The following is a 13641-nucleotide window of genomic DNA, read 5'->3' as shown; positions in this document are numbered from 1 at the left end:
TGGGACTGTTTGGGCAAATCCTCCTCTGTAAAGCCGCCTGCATGTCAGCGCTGTGCATTTTACAGGACACTTAGCACTGTCAACAGACATGTAGAATACTTAAGAAACAGTGCATTTATTCAGGGTAATATAATACAAGTTCCCTGTGATATACATCCAGTGTTTTACTGTGTATTGATATATCTATTAATCTGTATAGCTTTACTCAGTATTACTTAGTATTGCTAGTCCAGTGCAGTTTTATTGTATGTCATAATTTCTGCATTGTACATGTGACTGTGTGTGTGCATATACAGCTGCTGCGTGACTTCCATTATGTGTATCTCACTCAGATTGCTGTCCCTTTATTCTGTACCCTGCAGGGGGCTAAGTGCGTCAGGGGTATTCGTTCATATAGGTGTTTCACAGGATATACTTATTGAGTATTTTTTTCTGTGATTTTCAGCCGCCATATACCTCTTGAATTCTGTTTGTGATAATACACTGCACAGGGGGTTTTTGTTAAGGTATTAGGCTACTGATATTGTACTGGGTTGCCCGTGAATTGAGCTTTCAGGTATGTCAGCTACAAAGGGCGACGGAGCTGGGGCTGATCCCACAATGCGTGGTGGTGACGCTGCCGACACATTAGAGGAAAACCTAGCAGCAGAGGGATCAGGTTCTGGGGGTTCTCTACCCCCCAGTGGGTCTGTAGCAACAGGGGTTCATAATGACCCGCCTTGGTTTACTTTCTCCACGTTAAGTACGCTGGTAACTGGATTTACGCTCCCTATGGGACCTCACGTGCCGGTACAACCACATTTTGTCCCTGTGGTTAATCCGCCATGGGCAGATCAACTGTTATAGCAATTGAACCACTCATTGACTAAACAGAAATCTAACCCTCGCCCGCCTAAGACCAAGGGTTCCTCTAAGTGCGCCATTACCTCCTCTCAATCCACCCAGGTCCCAGACACCTCGTCTGATGAGGATGGCTTGTATACTGACCCCACAGACTATGATCCAGATACTTCTGATGGGGAATCCGTCTCACAGGTGGATGTTCCTGACTTATTGGAGGCTATCCGACTGATTCTTTAAATTACTCCTGAGCCTGAGGCTACCTCTTAGAAACCGGACAGGTTTAAACGTCAGAAGGTTGTTAAACAAGTCTTCCCTCATTCTGACCATTTAGTTGACATACATCAGGAATCCTGGGAAAATCCAGGAAAGAAATTCACACTTCACAAGAAGATGCTGGCTCGCTATCCCCTCGCTGCGGAGCTAAGTAAAAATTGGGAAACACCCCCGCCGGTGGATTTGCAAAGTGGCGCGGCTGGTGGTATCCTCAGCTCTGCCTGTACCTACCGTCACTTCTCTGAAACAACCGACGGATAAGCATGTGGAGTGTTGCTTAAAGGCGATTTACACCCTCGCAGGAGCAGTGCATCGGCCCACTATTGCAGCAACATGGGCTTCGGAGGCTATTCAAGCATGGGCTCAGGAGGTGGAAGCGGAGTTGCCTTCCAACTTTTCTGATAATGCTAGACCGTGTCTCTCGTATATTGTCACAGCATCTCATTACATTAAGGAGGCAGTTTCTGATGCTGGTGTTCTGCCGGCCAAGGCTTCTACTATGCCCATTTTGGCTCGCCGGATCCTATGGCTACGGTCCTGGTCTGTGGACCTGGATTCTAAGAAAACCCTGGAGGTGCTCCCTTTTAAGGGAGACATTCTTTTTGGAGAGGACCTCAACAAGATAGTGGCTGACTTAGCTTCTGCTAAAACAGCGTGTCTACCTAGTACTGCTCCTTCGATGCCGAAGGTTAAGAGTACTTCCTTTCGCTCCTTTCGTCCTTCAGGAAAAGCCAAAGGTCAGGCGTACCCGAAACAGGCTCGCACTTCCAAAACCGCTAAGCCCAAGCCTAAATGTGCCTGGGTTGCCCGTCAGCCTGCTTCCAAAACTGACAAGCCTGCTGCATGACGGGGTGGGGATCCCAGAGTGGGAGGCTGAGTTCTAGGGTTTACCTAGGAATGATTGAAGACCACTTCCGACGCCTGGGTAAGGGAAATCGTCACTCGCGGATACGCCATATCCTTGAAGAATCGTTCCCTCATCGATTTTTGCCTGACAGATGTCCCTTCGGATCAGGTGAAGGCAAAAACTCTTCGTTCGGTGGTACAGTCCATCCTGGACACAGGAGTGGTAGTACAGGTGACTCTGGCTCAGAGAGGCAAGGGGTACTATTCACTGCTGTTCCTAGTCCTGAAACCAAATGGGTCCTCTCGGCCCATTCTCAACCTCAAGTCCTTGAACAAATTTGTGAGTCTCCAAGTTTCGTATGGAAACTCTTCGCTCTATTGTTCTGGTTTTGGAGCCTGGGGATTATATTTTCTCCCTGGACAAACCGTATGCTTACCTGCATATTCCTATTGCAATGTCGCATCAGCAGTACCTGAGGTTTGCTGTGGACAACCTCCATTATCAATTTCGGGCTTTACTTTTTGGTTTGACCACGGCCCCGTGTGTCTTCACAAAGGTCATGGCGGTAATGACGGCTGTACTTCGCCGTCAAGGGGTCAGGATCCTCCCGTATCTTGACGACTTGTTGATCCTGGCAAATTCCCCAGAAATTCTCCTACGTCATCTGGATCTGACGCTCCAGTTTCTGAAGAGCCCATGGGTAGCTCATCACCTGGAAGAAGTCTTCACTGGTCCCTGCTCAGTGCATGGTGCACCTAGAGTCATTGTTGGACACTCATAACCAGAAGTTGTTCTTGTCTCAGGAGAAGGTCATGAAACTTCAGGACAGGATTCGATGCTTCCTATCTCGTCCGCAAGTGTCGCTACACTCTGCGATGCAAGTGCTAGGTCTCATGGTGTCTGCTTTTGACATGGTGGAGTACGCTCAATTCCATTCCCGCCCTCTACAGAAACTGATTCTAACCAAGTGGGACGGCCTGCCTCACCGTATCAGGTCTCACATGATCTCATTGTCTCCGGAGGTCCGTTTGTCACTGCGCTGGGGGCTGCAGGACCATCGATTTGAGCAGGGGTCATCCCTTCTGGATCTCCAACTGGGTCCTCCTGACGACGGATGCCAGTTTGAGAGGTTGGGGCGCGGTGTTGGAGCTACGCTCTCTTCAGGGTCGGTGAACCAAGGAAGAGTCTCTCCTCCCGATAAACATTCTGGAACTGCGGGCGATGTTCAATGCTCTGAACTTGGCCCAACATTTAATACAGAACAAGCCTGTTCAGGTACAGTTGGACAACGCCACCACGGTGGCGTCCATAAATCATCAAGGCTGCACTCGAAGCCGCATGGCAATGAGGGAAGTATCAAGGATTCTTCAGTGGGCGGAACGCCGTGTGCCAGCCATATCGGCTGTGTTCATTCCGGGGGTCCTAAACTGGGAAGCGGACTTCCTCAGTCATCAGGACATACACGCCGGAGAGTGTAGCCTCCATCCAGAAGTATTTCAACTCCTCGTGGACAAGTGGGGTCTCCCAGATGTAGACCGGATGGCGTCTCGACACAATCACAAGGTTCCGATCTTCGGAACAAGGACAAGGAATCCTCAAGCAGCGTTCGTGGATGCACTGGCAATTACATGGGACTTTCGGTTGCCGTACGTGTTCCTTCCGGTGTCACTTCTGCCCAGGGTAATAAGGAAGTTCAAACAAGAAGGAGGACTCCTGCTTCTGATTGCGCCAGCGTGGCCCAGACGACATTGGTTCTTAGACCTTAATGGTCTCTCGATAGAGCGTCCCCTTCTACTTCCACAGCGCCCAGACCTCCTCGTTCAGGGCCCTTGTGTATATCAGGATTTGGCCCGGTTGGCTTTGACATCGTGGCTCTTGAAGCTTCGGTTCTAAGGGCCAAAGTTTTTTCTGAGGCGGTCATTCAAACCATGTTGAAGGCTCGGAAACCAGCTTCGGCTCGGATTTACTATAGGGTCTGGAATTCCTACTTTGCTTGGTGCACAGATAACAAGCATGACGCTTACAAGTTTTAGTATGGCCAAACTTTTAGCCTTTCTACAACAGGGTCTGGATCTAGGCCTTCGTCTGGCCTCCCTCAAGGTTCATATTTCTGCCTTGTCTGTTTGGTTTCGGAGAAAAATTGCGACTCTACCTGATGTTCATGCATTCACTCAGGGTGTGTTACGGTTTCAACCTCCTTACGTCCTGCCTGTGGCTCCTTGGGATTTGTCGGTGGTTCTGGAGACATTGCAAGTGTCTCTCATTTTGAGCCTCTTGAATCTGTAGACCTTAAGTGGCTTTCTATTAAGGTATTGTTTCTGCTGGCTATTGCCTCTGCTTGACGGGTATTGGATTTGTATGCCTTGTCGTGTAGGTCCTCTTATCTGCTTTTTCACCGTGACCGGGCGGTTCTTCGAACACGGCCCGGGTATCTACCTAAGGTGGTGTCATCTTTCCACCTTAATCAGGAGATATTGATTCCGGCCTTTGTCTCTCCTGAATTGTCTTCCAAAGAGCGGTCTTTGGATGTGGTACGGGCTCTCCATATCTATGTGAAGAGGACAGCTTCTGTTAGAAAGTCTGATTCTCTCTCTCTCTCTCTCTCTCTCTCTCTCTCTCTGTGATTGCACATGCTTATGTACAGGCTGGTTGTGCTCCTGCTACTATCAAGGCCCATTCTACTCGGTCAGTTGGACCTTCTTGGGTGGCCCGCCGTGGTGCGACCCTTGAACAATTGTGCAAGGCGGCTACGTGGTCCTCAGTGAACACGTTCATAAGGTCCTATGCATTCGATACTTCAGCCTCCCAGGATGCTTCCTTTGGACGCCGGGTTTTTGTGCCCGACACAGTGCATCCCCTCCCATGAGGAACTGCTTTAGGACATCCCTGATGTTATTCCCTGTGGAACCCCAATGTACCCCGCAGCAGAAAAGGAGATTTATGGTAAGAACTTAACTTTGCTAAATCTCTTTCTGAGAGGTTCAGTACAGACAAATGCAAGGTTATGCATTTTGGGACTAAAAACAAACTTGCATCCTACATATTAAATGGTGAACACCTAGGGGAAACAGAGTGGGAAAAAGGGTATTCATTGATAATAGGCTTAGTAACCATACACAATGTCAAAACGCAGTAAAGACGGCAAGAAAGGTGCTAGCGTGCATTAAAAGGGGAATTGAGACAAGGGACTCTGATGTAATCATGCCGCTGTATAAGGCATTGGTACGTCCGCACCTGGAATATTGTGTTCAGTTTTGGGCGCCATTGTATAAAAAAGACATCAGTGAACTCGAAAGTGTTCAAAGGCGAGCTACTAAATTGATTAAAGGCCTAGAAGGACTGGACTATAAGGAAAGACTTACTAGGTTGAATATGTATACACTAGAAAAGAGGCGCCTAAGAGGAGATATTATTAATATCTTCAAATATGTAAAGGGACATCACAAAGAGTTATCAGAGGAATTATTTATTAAAAGAACACCGTTTAGGACACGTGGGCACTCGCTGCAACTGGAGGAGAGTTCCGAACGCAACGGAGGAAAGGGTTCTACACTGTTAGGGCAATCAGGATGTGGAATTCCCTGCCAGGGAAGGTGGTAATGGCGGACTCTGTAATTGGATTTAAAAAAGGAATGGATAAATTAATGAATGAAAAAGCTATCCAAGATTATAATACTTTAAATATCAGCGTGGTTAATCCGGGGGTAACATGAGTTATAGTAGCTAACTAGTCATAAAACATTATTCAGTAAGTATGTAGAATCATCACAACTTAAAACAGGTTGAACACGGTCTGCAATTTGCCTCTATTCAACCTCAAATACTATGTTACTATAATGAGGTACACTGGGTTCCACAGGGCGCCTGCCCTGACGCACTTAGCTTTTTTGGGTTTGTATGGCATTAGCCGCTGATACCTCCTGTCGTGAGAATGTGGTGAACGTGGCTACTAATGGTTGTCGTCTCTTTTACCTGCTACTGCATTAGACTGGTTAACAAAACTGAGCTGCTGTCCATGGAGGCGGGGTTATAGAGGAGGCGGCGCTATGCATTCTGGTAACAGTCAAAGCATTTAGCCTGTTGGTGCCTCGGATCAAGATGCTATACCCCGATGTTATTCCCTGTGGAACCCAGTGTATCTCGCAGAAAGCGATTTAACAAAGGTAAGTTCTTACCATAAAGCTCCTTTTTCTTTTGCTATGTGTCTTAATATGGTTAAAACTTTTATAAAGTAATGCAGTAATATGTTTCTCCTACATACTTGAAATGTATCTGTAGTTGATTATGTGCTCATATTGCTTATTATACTAATGTATAACGTGACTGCTAGTGTGATTGCTGACTTGACTATAATTCTGTCAGTTTTTTTCTATCCCGATCCTCCATGCTGGTGTATAGCAGGGTAAAGTCAGATTGTATGTCACTTTAACAAGTGATTGCAGTCACAAATTGTGTAGTACACTGTGAAAGAGTTGATTATCATGTCGAAGAGCGGCAAAGGTGAGGAAGATACTCACAGCAACACCAACACTCATATCATGTTTGTCTTGCAAAACTGGGTTAACCTCTCAGGATCTGGTTCACTGGGTTAACCTCTCAGGATCTGGTTCAGGATGGTTTGTGTGCAAATTGTTTTAGCTTTCACCAAGGTCTCTTGAATAGCACAAGGCAGATACAGGTGCAGGTTTATCCTCCTTGGGCTATGTTTGCACAAACATCCAGTATAGCTGAGCGGATAATTCCAACTTCTGTACCAGGAATAGGTTACACGATTAACCCTTCATGCAGCTTCCCGCCTGCGGTTTATCACTTCCAGCAGCAGCCTCTCAAAAGAGTGAAAAGCCAGTGGTAAATTAATCTACAGCTTCACAGTCTACACATTTCAGATGATTCATCGAAGGCTTATTAATCTCTGGTTTTGCATACAAAGAGGAGGAGGAGGTAGGCCTCAGCTCAGTGGACATAGCTGAGTTAATGCAATGAAAGCCATTCTATCCTTAGAAGAATCAGCAGAGCCTGTGTTAAAAACCAAGGCACCTGCGTTTTAGATCAGCTGACGGAAATCATGGAAGAGGCTTGGGCTACACCCAGTAGGAAGTTTAGAATTCCTAGGAAATGGAATTCCAATTACCCTCTCCCAGCTGGGGATTGTTTAAAGAGGGAGGTGGCCCCCAAAGTAGATAGGCATGTTATTCGATTAGTGCGAAAATGTGCATTACCTCTGCCTTCAACATCATTAAATGATGTCACAGATAGGAGAGTGGATGGTTTTTTTAAAAACATTTTTTCCCTGTCTGGGGCAGTCATTAGACCAGCCATGGCTTCAGCTTGGATGGCAAAAGCAGTGGCTGCATGGGCTGATGCACTGGAAGGAGATCTTTCAATGGCATCTAGAGAGCAAAAATCCTATATGGCACATATAAAACAGGCTGCAATGTTCTTGGAAGAAGCAGCTTTGGATATGGGTACAATTGCCTCCAGGGCATAAGCTTCAACAGTAGCCACTCGCAGAGCAGTTTGGCTACGTACATGGAAAGCTGATACTGAATCTAAAAAGGTTTTGGAGTTTTTATCTTTCTCTGGAGATATTCTTTTTGGTAAAGAATTGACAGCTATTTTGGAGTCCGAAGCAGACTCCAAGAAAGTAAAGTTTCCTTCCACATACAAATTCAAACCTAAAGTTCTAGCTTTTCGGCCCTTTCGGTCTCAAGGAAATGCTAAAGGGAAAAGTGATAGCAAACAGCCCCAGTACAACAAGTTTGGTAAGACTAAAAAGCATTGGGCTACCAGAGGACAGGTTGGTAAAACAAAATAAGCCATCAGCCTGATGATGCAGGCCTCCACCTAGGGGATTCCAGGGCGTGGGGGCCGACTTCTTCAGTTTGCTCAGATCTGGCAGCAGTCTACAACAGATGCCTGGGTGCAGGAAGCGGTATCTCTCGGTTATGCATCTGCCTTCAAAAAACACCCCCCTCAAAGGTTTTTTTTGTACCAGCCCCTCTCGGGTAGAGACAAAGGCCAGGGCTTTGCAAGAGGCAGTTCAGAAATTGCTTCAGTCAGGGGTTATCATTCCAGTTCCTGCTGCACAACGAGGACAGGGGTTTTACTCCAACCTGTTTATAGTTCAGAAGCTAAATGGGTCATTCTGGCCCATACTCAATCTCAAAGTGCTGAACAAATACATTTGGGTACCTTGGTTTCATATGCAGACTTTACGTTCCATCATTTTGGCCATGGAGCCAGGGTATTATATGGTATCCCTGGATATCAAGGATGCTTACCTACATGTTCCTATAGCACTGTCCCATCAGTGCTATCTCGGGTTCACTATCCTCCAACAGCATTTTCAGTTCCAGGCACTACCTTTTGGGTTAGCCACATCCCCCAGAGTATTTACCAAAATTGTGGTAATGGCAACTTATCTCCGCCAGCAGCGGATAATCATTTTTCCATACCTTTTACGATCTTTTAATCCTGGCACAGTCTCGGGAATTGCTCCTGTGTCCTCTGCAGCCGATAATAACGTGTCTGCAGAAGCATGGGTGGCTCATAAATTGGGCGAAATAGTCTCTGGTTTCGTCACAGCGGATGACTCACTTGGGGGCTGTACTGGATTCAAGCCTTCAAAGAGTCTTTTTTACCTCTGAACAAGATATCCAAAGTTCAGTCAAGGATTCAGGAGCTGCTACACAGTCAAAGGGTATCCATTCACGCAGCAATGCGTGTGATGGGATTGTTGGTGTCAACATTCGATATGGTGGAGAATACTCAGTTCCACTCGAGACCAGTAGCGTACCTCAACCATCTGGGAGGAACTCGCAGCCAAAAAGTTATGAAGGAGGTAAGTCACACACTAAAGTGGGCAGAACTTCATCATCCAGCCTTGTCTGCAGTGTTTGTTTCCGGCAGTCCTAAACTGGGAAGCGGATTTTCTCAGTCGAGACGCCATTTAGGCAAGCGAATGGACTCTACACCCGGAGGTCTTTCAGAATCTAGTCGATAAGTGTGCGTTGCCAGAGATAGATCTCATGGTGTCCCATCAAAATAACAAAGTTCTCGCTTACGGGTCAAGAACAAAGGATCCCAGAGCGATCTTTGTGGATGTCCTGTTGGTGAGATGGGACTTTAATCTGGCTTATGCTTTTCCTCCAATCACCTTATTACCCAGGGTGGTGAGAAAGATAAAGCAAGGAAAGAGTGCCGTGATACAAATAGCTCCTGTCACAACTGAGGGCCTGAGCTGACGGGAGGCAGCCTCAGTTGTAGGGGCTGAGATGTTTGCTGGCGTTGGAAGATGAAGATGTGGACTGGAAATGGGTAAGGTGGGTGGGGTTACAGCTGGTGTCACTGTAGTGGACGCACCGGACGTGCCAGGTCCACGGAGGGTCGTTTGAATCCCATCCAGCCGTGTAGAGAGATCCTGGAGACAGCGGATGATGTGGCCCTGTGCAGCCTCCTGATGTTCAAGTCGGGCTGCCAGTTCTTGCATCGGCCTGGTCGCTTGATCCTGGTCTCCGGCTGGATTCATTAGGTCAGTGCTTACTGTCACAACTGAGGGCCTGAGCTGACGGGAGGCAGCCTCAGTTGTAGGGGCTGAGATGTAACGGAACCTGGGAGCTTGTATCAGACCCCTAGGCATGTAAGTAACATGTAGAATAACTGCCCGAAGGCGTGACCACGACAACCAGGATAAAAGTCAATGATGTTTATTATGACAAACTCCGTAACACAGCAGCAGTAAAGGAAACATAAAAGTCAACAGAGGATAAATACAATTCCTGGGTACTACAGGGTGGCAAGGGCCACAGGCACTGGTAGTGTGAGACAGTTCTTATAATCTTCTAGTTGGAAAGTCCTTACCAGGCCTGACTGTAGCAATGGAGAGAACCCAGGATCGTACCAGCTGGTGTTCCAGGAAAGGCTGGGCTGCTGAAGATAAAACGGCTGCTGTGGATACTGGCTGGAACCAGACTGTTGTTGGTACGGAGTGGATACTGGCTGGAACCAGTTAAATAATAAACGAACTTGAGAGCGATGAAATAATGATGAAGTTTGGAGTTTGAGAGCGGTGAAATAATAATACCGGTGGAGAGTGGTAAACTGCAGAAAGGACACCGGCCCTTTAAGAGAAGCTGTACACTGCTGGAAGCAGGTGATTGATAATGAAGTTTGGAGTTTGAGAGCGGTGAAATAATAATACCGGTGGAGAGTGGTAAACTGCAGAAAAGACACCGGCCCTTTAAGAGAAGCTGTACACTGCTGGAAGCTGGGCTGGAAGCAGGTGATTGATAACTGGAAACAGGTGAGTCCAGAATGGATCGGAGAGTCAGGCTACACCGCAGATGGAATGCTGGTGCGGGTCTCTATAGCAGAAGTCTGGAGACAGGAGCTGGAACCTGGAAGACAACCACAGGAGAGAGACAAACTGGAACTAGGTTAGACAACCAAAGCACTGACGCCTTCCTTGCTCAGGCACAGCTTACTTATACCTGCAGCAAGGAAGGGGTTGGCTAGGCAATTATGCAAATCAACAATACAGACAGCAGATTGGTGGAAATGATCAGATGACAAAATCCAAGATGGCTGCGCCCATGCAGACACTTGGAGGGAAGTTTGGTTTGTAATCCATGTGAGAATTGAAACAGTAATGGCGACGCCGGCCACAGGAGACAGGAGACGCCAGACTGACAAGCGCACATTTAACCACGCGGGCACAGCGGAGGCCGCGGCTGATGAAATCACCACTCTGACATTCTGCATGTGGAAACTCAGGAACAGCGGGATCCGGTCCTGGAACGCTGAGCCAGCCTTAGGAGGCATCTGAAGGGTAAGTAATGGCGTCCAGATACCCGGATCGTGACAGCACCCCCCCCTTTAGGAGTGGCCCCAGGACACTTCTTAGGCTTTAAAGGAAACTTTGCGTGGAAATTTCGGACCAAGGCACGGGACCATGGACGTCTGAGGCATTGGTCCAAGAGCGTTCTTCAGGACCATAGCCCTTCCAGTCAATGAGGTATTGTAACTGACCGTAACGGAAACGTGAGTCCAAAATCTTGGCCACCTCGTACTCGACTCCCCGTTGAGTCTGAACTTTGGGAGCTGGAGGAAGTGCGGAATGAAACCGATTCAGGATCAGCGGTTTCAACAAAGAAACATGAAATGTCCTGGGTATTTTCAAGAAGGATGGTAACTGTAACCTGTAGGCAACAGGATTGATGACTTGTTCAATCTTGAAGGGTCCGATGTAGCGAGGTGCAAATTTCATGCTGGGAACTCTCAACCTCAAATTCTTCGTGGACAGCCACACACGATCACCCACCTTGAGAGCAGGAACCGCTCTACGCTTCCTATCGGCAAACTTCTTATACCTGAATGAGGCTTTAAGCAGGGCTGCGCGGACGTTCCTCCAGTTATTTGAAAACTGACGCAAGGTGACATCCACTGCTGGAACAGAAGTTGCGGGAAGCGGTTGGAATTCTGGGACTTTAGGGTGGAATCCATAATTAATGAAGAATGGTGTAGAAGAAGATGAGGAATGGTATTGATTGTTGTGGCTGAACTCGGCCCAAGGAAGGAGTTGAACCCAGTCATCTTGAGAGGAAGACACATATATACGGAGGAAGGCCTCCAAGTCCTGATTCACCCTCTCGGTTTGACCATTGGTCTGAGGATGGTAAGCCGTGGAAAACTTTAACTTGACTTGGAGGGCTTGACACAAACTTCGCCAAAATTTGGCTACAAATTGTACTCCACGATCCGAGATGATCTCTTCAGGAAGACCGTGAAGTCGGAAGATCTCTTGTATAAACACTTGAGCCAACTTGGAAGCTGACGGAAGACCGGTGAGAGGGATGAAATGTGCCATCTTGGTGAACCGGTCAACTACCACCCAGATGGTATTAAACTTGTTGCAGATAGGTAGATCGGAAACAAAGTCCATCGACAAATGGGTCCAAGGTCGACGGGGAACAGATAATGGAACCAGTTGCCCCGCAGGCGACTGGCGGGAGACCTTGTGTTGGGCACACTTTGGGCAGGAGGCAATAAATTCCATAACGTCCTTCTTCAGAGTTGGCCACCAGTAGGACCTAGAAATAAATTCAAGGGTTTTTTGAATGCCTGTATGTCCAGCAAAACGGGAAGCATGGGCCCAATGCATGAGCTTCTTCCTTAGAACTGGCTTAACAAAACTTTTCCCTGGTGGAGGCGTAGAGTCCATCCCTACCGTGGAGAATGCCAACGGATTAATAATAGGATGCTTGTCTGCAGACTCGGACTCATTTTCTTGCTCCCATGAGCGGGAAAGGGCATCGGCCTTACGATTCTGAGAACCCGGACAGAACTGGAGTTTAAAGTCAAACCTAGAGAAGAAAAGTGCCCATCTGGCCTGACGAGGATTCAGACATTGTGCGCCTTTGAGATATAAAAGATTTTTGTGGTCGGTAAGTATGGTGATTGAGTGGGAAGCTCCCTCCAACAGGTATCTCCACTCCTCCAGAGCGAGCTTGATGGCTAGCAACTCCTGATCGCCAATGGCATAGTTGCGCTCAGCTGGGGAGAACTTCCGGGAGAAGAAACTGCAAGGATGTAGATGTCCATCTTTGGCCCTCTGGGATAACACTGCTCCTACTCCAACGGAGGAGGCATCTACCTCTAAGATAAAAGGAGAGTCGGTGTCGGGCTGTTTCAGAACTGGTGCAGAGATGAACCGTTGCTTCAGAAGGTGAAAGGCCTGTGTAGCTTCCTCGGACCACTTGGACGGATTAGCACCTTTCTTGGTTAATGCAGTGATAGGCGCCACAATGGTGGAAAAGTCTCGTATAAATTTTCTATAATAATTGGCGAACCCTAAGAACCTCTGGACCCCTTTGAGGCTTAAGGGTATAGGCCAATTCTGGATTGCTTGGAGTTTCTCAGGATCCATCTCTAGTCCGGAACCGGACACAATGTAACCTAGAAACGGAATGGTTTTAACTTCAAACACACACTTCTCCAATTTACAATAGAGGTGATTGACACGGAGACGGGAAAGAGCCTCTTTTACCCAGAAACGATCTTCGAGATTATTAGCAAAGATGAGGATGTCGTCTAGATAAACCACGACATGGCGGTACAAGATGTCCCTGAAAATCTCATTCACGAAGTGCTGGAAGACTGCTGGAGCGTTGCTCAATCCGAAGGGCATGACGAGGTACTCATAATGTCCGTCACGGGTGTTAAAGGCGGTCTTCCACTCGTCACCCTCACGGATTCGGATGAGATTGTAGGCACCCCTCAAGTCCAGCTTTGTGAAAATAGTTGCACCACTAACTCTATCAAAGAGCTCGGTAATCAGGGGTAAAGGGTATCGGTTCTTGACGGTAATGTCGTTCAGACCTCTGTAGTCGATGCACGGACGCAGACCACCGTCTTTCTTCTTAACGAAGAAGAAGCCTGCGCCGGCTGGAGAAGAAGATGGTCGGATGAAACCCTTCGCCAGGTTCTCTTTGATGTACTCTTCCATGGAGTGTGTCTCAGGCAGAGACAACGGATAAGTTCGACCTCGCGGTGGAACCTTCCCTGGAATGAGGTCGATTGGGCAGTCCCATTCTCTATGAGGAGGAAGGATATCAGCAGAGGCTTTACTGAACACGTCCGTGAAGTCTTGATATGGAGGAGGCGGAACATCAGATGACCTG

The sequence above is a fragment of the Pseudophryne corroboree genome, chromosome 11 (genome assembly GCF_028390025.1).
Source record: "Pseudophryne corroboree isolate aPseCor3 chromosome 11, aPseCor3.hap2, whole genome shotgun sequence".
NCBI classification, from domain to species: Eukaryota; Metazoa; Chordata; class Amphibia; order Anura; family Myobatrachidae; genus Pseudophryne; species Pseudophryne corroboree.
This window is presented reverse-complemented; position numbering follows the sequence as displayed.